Source organism: Neovison vison, chromosome 11, assembly GCF_020171115.1.
Source record: "Neovison vison isolate M4711 chromosome 11, ASM_NN_V1, whole genome shotgun sequence".
Classification (NCBI taxonomy): Eukaryota; Metazoa; Chordata; class Mammalia; order Carnivora; family Mustelidae; genus Neogale; species Neogale vison.
Genome location: NC_058101.1, coordinates 198,275,474 through 198,282,897, shown reverse-complemented (window position 1 = coordinate 198,282,897; position 7,424 = coordinate 198,275,474).

Here is a 7,424-nt window from a genome sequence, read left to right as displayed (position 1 = left end):
CTGAGGGAAAATATTTGCCAACATTTAGCCACAAACAAAAAATAAAAAATCTTGGGCAACAAGGTGACTATACTTCTTCAGGTGACTGGCATCTGGGTAGGGAACCAGACACTAAGTGTATGATTCTCTACTTTAGTGAGAAAAAGAATCATGAGGAGCTTGTTTAAAAAGCAGTTTCCAAGGCCCCACTTCTCTGGATCTCTGATTTCATAGGACTGGGTCGAGATCTAGAAGCATGCATTTCTAATAATTGCTGGAGATAATTCTGATGGAGGGCATCCAAGATGGCCTCAAAACCCTATTTCTAAACTTTAGGACTCATTTGCTCCACGACTATGCCATTTAACATTTGTGCCTCTTAGTATTCTGTTCAGGAAAAATTTTCAGGTCCTGATCAAATAAATGTACCATAATCCAGCATTCCTTCCCCGCCTTTTAATTCTCTACTTGAATGATACACATTTCCCACAGGTTTATACATGAACACATATGGTTCTATTGTCCCTCTTGTGAGCATGACTAATTTACATGGGCTTTGGAAATATGATTACTCTCTTGGTTTCCAAAGCAACGATCTTGGTAAGTCGGGATGACATTGGCCTGAGCCATTTATTACATGAATAAGAACATATTATGTGTTTGGTAATATTCATAAGTTCTTTTGTATCAGATGATGCCTAATGTTATGGCAGAAACAAATGCAATTTGGCTCAATTTTCTTAATTTAAAAACTATACCTAAATCAGCAATGCTTTTTATTAATTAACAACAATCTTCTTAGAAAATCATGTTATGCTACCTAATTAAAATGTTAGTTTTGCTGGGATGGAGCCATGGCTAAAGGAAAAACTGAAAGAATAAGTGGCCTAAACATGAGAAAAATATAATAGAGGAACATAAAGAATAAAGGGAGGCTGAACTTCAGTTATTTCTATAATCATGCTAAAGTGGTAAATTGAAGAGGATCAGAATATGCCATCCCAAAATATGCCCCTTTAGTATGAGGATTATTTTGAACTGATGGCAATAAAGAAACAGCAGACACAAGAAAAACCCTTTATGGTTGCCTGGGTGGCTCAGTGGGTTAAAGCCTCTGCCTTCGGCTCAGGTCATGCTCTCAGGGTCCTGGGATCGAGCCCCATATTGGGCTCTCTGCTCAGCAGGGAGCCTGCTTCCATCTCTCTGCCTGCCTCTCTGACTACTTGTGATCTCTGTCAAATAAATAAATAAAATCTTAAAAAAAAAAAAAGGAAAGAAAAACCCTTTACTCTCCCACATTCTGCCTAAATCAAAGCATACATTTTCCTTTGTGAAGGTGTCTCCTTCTCTTGTACCAGAAAGAGAAAAACCTTTTACCATGGGAGAGGGAGAGAGCACAGCACGGAGATGAGTCTGCATAAACAAAGCCATACTAAATAATCCTATCTTCCGGTGATTTCCCCAATATATTTACTTTCCCACAATTCACCAAACCCCTTTTACTTTGTCACTTCTACCAAATTCATTGACTTGATTAAGACAATATATAAACCCCCTGAGTTTAGTTACTTCTGCGGAGCTTCACTTTATATGAAGGCTACCATGTACATAAAAAAATTGAAATATTAACATCAGATACAATTTGAATGCCTTTTCTCCTGTGAATCTTTTTAAATCAAATTTTCATGCTCCAGACATGAACCTTAGAGTGTAGAGGAAACTTTTTCCTCCCCTTCACAATTATTTAAGAACTGAATCCACTAGGCATTTGCTCACAGTTTTCCTTTAACTAAGAAGGAATAGTGGTACAGTAAAAAAAAAACTTTGAAGTTGGACTAGCCTGGATTGAAATCTTGAGTCTCCTATTTGATGAATGAGTTTGGGCAAGTTATTTAAATGCTGTACTCGGGTGCTTGGGTGGCTCAGTTGGTTAAGCATCTGCCTTGGACTTCGGTCATGATCCCCAGGGTCCTGGGATCCATCCCTGCTTTCAGACTCCCTGCTTGACAGGGACCCTCCTTCTCTCTCTTCCTCTGCTGCTCCTCCCACTTGTACTTTCTGTCAAATAAATTTTTTAAAAAATCTTTAAATGCTGTACCTCAATTTCTACATATATAAAACTAAGATGATAAGGCCAACCTAACATAATTGCTGAGGATTAAATAAGATGAAATATGCAAAATAATTTGCACAAAGTAGAACCTCACTAATATTTGGTTCCTCTAAATTTTGATGCATATCTCTGTTGTTAAAATAAATATCCTTTTTATAGAGGTAAGAGTTTAGGAAGCAGGCTGGATGGAATGTGATTCTTGAGATTCTCTCTCTTTCTCTAGGTGGGATGCCATTAAAGTACCTAGATGTCCGACTGTTAGACTGTTATTGGCAGTACAGAAGACTTTGTAACTGAAAGAGGGATTTGAGAAAAATCCAAGATCCCAAAGCACAGAAGGAAAACACTGAAGACTATGGATATTGCTGAATGATTCAGAAGAAGGAAGGGAAAAGGGAAGGGAAAGAGAGTATCTGCCTATTATCAATATGTAGCAAGAGCTTTTATGCACTAATTCTGCTTAAAGGGGTCTCTATGAAGAAAATAATTTGAAATATATAAAAATAATTAAGCATATAGATGAACATCTCAATCTTAAGAGATTGAAAAGCTGAAAACCTGAAGGGACAGAAATTATAAACTAATTATAGTGTTTTATATGATGAAATCTTCCTTAGCCATTATAAACAATGCAAAGGAGTATATATATTATCAGCTCAATTATGTAAAAAAAGGTACACAGATGAAAGAAAGTGGAAGGATAAACAAAACAATTTTAAAGGTACTTAACTTTGAGTTAGATCGTAAATACATTTTTAATAGTTATTTTTTAAAAGATTTTATTTATTTGAAAGAAAGAGAGTGAGCAAGAGAGCACGAGTGGGGGGAGGGGCAGAGGAAGAAGCAGACTCCCCACTGAATAGGGAGCCCAGCAGGGGGTTTGATCCCAGGACCCCAAGATCATGACCTGAGCTGAAGGCAGAAACTTAATGGACTGAGCCCCCCTGGTGTCCCTAGTCAATTTACATTTAATGTAATTATTGATATGGATGATATGAAGGTCAATGATTTTATTATTTGTTTTGTCTATTCCACCTGGGTTGTTTTTTCTTTCCTCCCATGTTATTCTTTTCTTGATTTCTTTGGTGTTAACCGAATAATTTTCAGAATTCTATTTTAATTTTAGCAAAACCTCTGAGGGTTGTTTTTTTTTTAAAGATTTTATTTATTTATTTGACAGAGAGAAATCACAAGTAGACGGAGAGGCAGGCAGAGAGAGAGAGGAAGGGAAGCAGGCTCCCAGCTGAGCAGAGAGCCCGATGCAGGACTCGATCCCAGGACCCTGAGATCATGACCTGAGCTGAAGGCAGCGGCCTAACCCATTGAGCCACCCAGGCGCCCCCTCTGAGGGTTTTTTTTTTAAATGGTTACCTTAGGAATTACAATACATATCCTTAACTTTTTAGTATTTTTAAAGCTAATATTGTACCTCTTCACATAATATACAAGAACCTTGCATCCCACACACATCTTTACTTGTCCTTTGTATTATATCTACATATATATATATATTTTTTTAATATTTCATTTATTTATTTGACAGAGAGAGATCACAAGTAGGCAGAGAGGTAGGCAGAGAGAGAGAGGAGAAAGCAGGCTCCCTGCTGAGCAGAGAGCCCGATATGGGACTCAATCCCAGGACCCTGAGATCATGACCCGAGCTGAAGGCAGTGGCTTAACCCACTGAGCCACCCAGGTGCCCCATATATCTACATATATTATAAACCCCACTATACAATTATGCTTTTTGCTTTAAACTTATATATTTTAAAGAAATTATGACCCCCAAAATCCCTTTCTATTTATTTTTCTGGTGCTTCGTTATTCCTTCCTGAACGTTCAGTTTACCATCTAGTACTATTTCCTTTCTGTCTAAAGAACTTCATTTAACATTCTTTATAGTACAGGCCTGCTGGTAACAAATTCTCTTAGTTTTCTTTTAAATAAAAACATCTAAAATTGCCTTCATTCTTGAAGGATATTTTCATTTCATCTTGAAGAATATTTTGATACAATTCTGGGTTGACTTCTTTTAGCACTTTAAAGATGCCATTCCTCTTGATTCTGATGGGGAGTCGGTAGTAGTTCAAATCTTTGTTCCCCTCATTTAATATTTTCTCTGGCTATTTTCAAAATTTTATCTTTGCTTTTGCTTTTTAGCAGTTTGACTGCTGTACCTAGATGTGATTTTCATTATAGCCTGTGGCTTCTTGAATCTGGTAATTTATGTCTTTCATCAAATTTAGGGAAATTTCAGCCACAATTCTTCAAAAACTTTTATGGCCTATTCTCTCTCTGTGTCCCTTCTGGAACCCTACATGTTAGACCTTTTGGTATCATCTTGAAGGTCCCTGAGGTACTATTCATTATTTATTTTACAGTATTTTTTTCCTCTCAGATCTTCAGATTGAGTACTTTCTATTGATTTATGTTAAAATTCACAAATATTTTATAATTTCCACTCTGAGTGCAAGTTTTATTTCAGATATACGTTTTCAGTTATAGAATTACCTTTTGCTTCTTCTTGAATTTCTTTCTTCTGAGATTTCCTATATTTTCTTTCATTTTGAGTGTATTTTCTCTAAAGTTCTTGAAGCATAGTTCCAACAGCTGCTTTAAAATCCCTGTCTCTAATTCCAACATCTGGTTCATCTTGGAGCTGATATCCATGGGCTGAATTTTGGATCACATTTTCTTATTTCTCCATATGTCTAGTAATCTTGAATACTACCCTGTATCCAAATGAACGATGACTTAGTGAATGATGTATTTAGAGATGCTTGGTTCTGTTATGTTTCTCTAATTTTTTGTTTCAGCAGGCAATTTACCTTGGCTAAGGTCAAATTCCAACTCAGTGCAGTTCTTTTAGCCTTATCTAGGCTGCTTGGATTGTCCTGCACATGTGTAGTCTAGGAGTTAGTTAGAGATTCAGCAAGTTTCTGTAGACTTTAAGCCTCCTTCTCTCTGGCTCTCTCCTTGCTGGGATCTCTCTCCCCCACTTCCCAATACTATTTAATTGCCTCTACATCTCATTGGTAAGGGAAAAGAAGAATTCCCATCCTGTGTGTATGGGAATGGCCCAACACATGGCACCTAGCATTGGACAGAGAAGATCAATAGCAGTTTACTGGTCTCATTTACTGACAGTCTGAGTGGAGGATACCAAATCCCATGTAGGACCATGTGGAAGTTATGCTTAGGAATAAATAACCAGGCACTGTGGGAGGCAGGTTTTGTAATATCAAGGGGATGAGGTAGCCCGTGGTTCCCATGGGAGGATGTGATTTGTTTGCTTGTATAGTTCCATAAGCTTGCAGGGATAAGGAGGAAATCCTTATGGACCTGTGGTCCCCAAGACAGGGAGGGTTATTTGGCTAGGGGACCTTATCCACAAGAGCAGGATGGGGAAGAGAACTTGCACTTAGGTCAGTCAAAACACTCCTAATTTTACCAGATGTCAAGGCAGTATATGATGTTAATTTTAGACCTGATACCACACTGTGTTTGCCCTGGACTCCATTCTCTGGTTCATCAAGCCAATATGCCTGCAAGTTTCAATCTAAGTTTAGGTGACCCTACATGACTGGATGCTGCAGGCTAAAAGTCTTAAAACTAGGAAACTCCTGAAGTGCCATCTCATTCTTCCAAGTGTTGACTTCCTTCAAGAATTTGCCTTCTTTTGGGACGCCTGGGTGGCTCAGTTGGTTGGACGACTGCCTTCGGCTCAGGGCGTGATCCTGGAGTCCCGGGATCGAGTCCCACATCAGGCTCCCAGCTCCATGGGGAGTCTGCTTCGCTCTCTGACCTTCTCCTCGCTCATGCTCTCTCTCACTGTCTCTCTCTCTCAAATAAATAAATAAAATCTTAAAAAAAAAAAAAAAAAGAATTTGCCTTCTTTTGCTTGTTCCCCAGTGTCTTTTTTTTTTTTTTTTTTTTAATATCTGTGATCTAATAGGAGCTCTTTGGCCATTACCGGAAGCAGAGCTTTCAAAGTTCACTCTTAACCTTTGGATGTAAGCACTTTAAGTAAATAGCTGAAGAAACTACCAGATGCTGCTTCTTGACTAAAATGGGAATTGGTGTGGCGTCTTTGGAATGATTCTACATAAGAATACTAACTCACCACTGAAATAATTGCAGAACTCAATCACTACATACAATACTTAAATTGTAATTTTGTACAGATTTTTATTCCACACAAATAATTCAGTCAAACTTGAGTTGGACTCAGTACCTAACAGATAAAACCAAGAAAAAAAAATGTTTTTTCTTTTACATTTTTTATATACTGTTGAAGTATACATGGGCAAAAAGACAAAAGCTACGGTTTGACAAGCTGGTTATGTATTTCTTCTGAAATATGCCCCATATTTACATCTTGACTGACTCTAACCAATTTTAGTCTTTTAATTTGCCTTGCTTCTATATTTATTTCTAATTCGCTTTTATTTATACTTATGCCTGTAAGCATTTTCCCGACACTCTATCTCTGTCCTATATCCCTATAGAAACTATAAATGTCTCCTGGGCATGAGCCAAAGACTCGATTTAGTTTAAATCTACACACACAGATACATACTTACATCTGTTAATTTTTTTTTTTTCCAGCAAATCCTACCAAGACTTGGATGGACAAATTGGGTTTTAAATTTCTTCAGCATTTTGTATGTTGGGTGCCCCCAGAAGGACTCAGAAGACTCAAGAGCATGTTATACACATAACTAAAATTTATTACAGCAAATGGTAGAGAGCAAAAGTAATGGGGAAAAGATCCATCGGTGAAGTCCAGAGAGGTTCAGCACAGACTTCTCTCTCTAGCAGCAAACTATAGGAATCTGTGGAATGTCTCTGCCCATGGGAACCCAACTGGGTCTAAGGCTTCTATGGAAGTCTCTTAATACATATATATATTCTGCTGTGCAATCAGCCATGGCAACTGATACTCAGGACCCCAACAACAAAACCAAAGCAATTGCTCCAGGTGTATGGAACAAAGTCATTGTCATTACCATAAAAACACTCCAAGGGGGTGGGGGCTGGGTGGCTCAGTGGGTTAAAGCCTCTGCCTTCAGCTCAGGTCATGATCTCAGGGTCCTGGGATTGAGCCCCATGTCTGTCTCTCTGCTCAGCAGGGAGCCTGCTTCCTCCTCTCTCTCTGCCTGCCTCTCTGCCTACTTGTGATCTCTGTCAAATAAGTAAATAAAATATTAAAACAAAACAAAACACTCCAAGGGCCAAATTCCCAGGGTTGGGCAAGGGTCAATCATGGTTCCCTTGGAGGCAAGCAAGGAATAATCAAATACCCGCCACATTAACTTTTTCCTCATAAGGG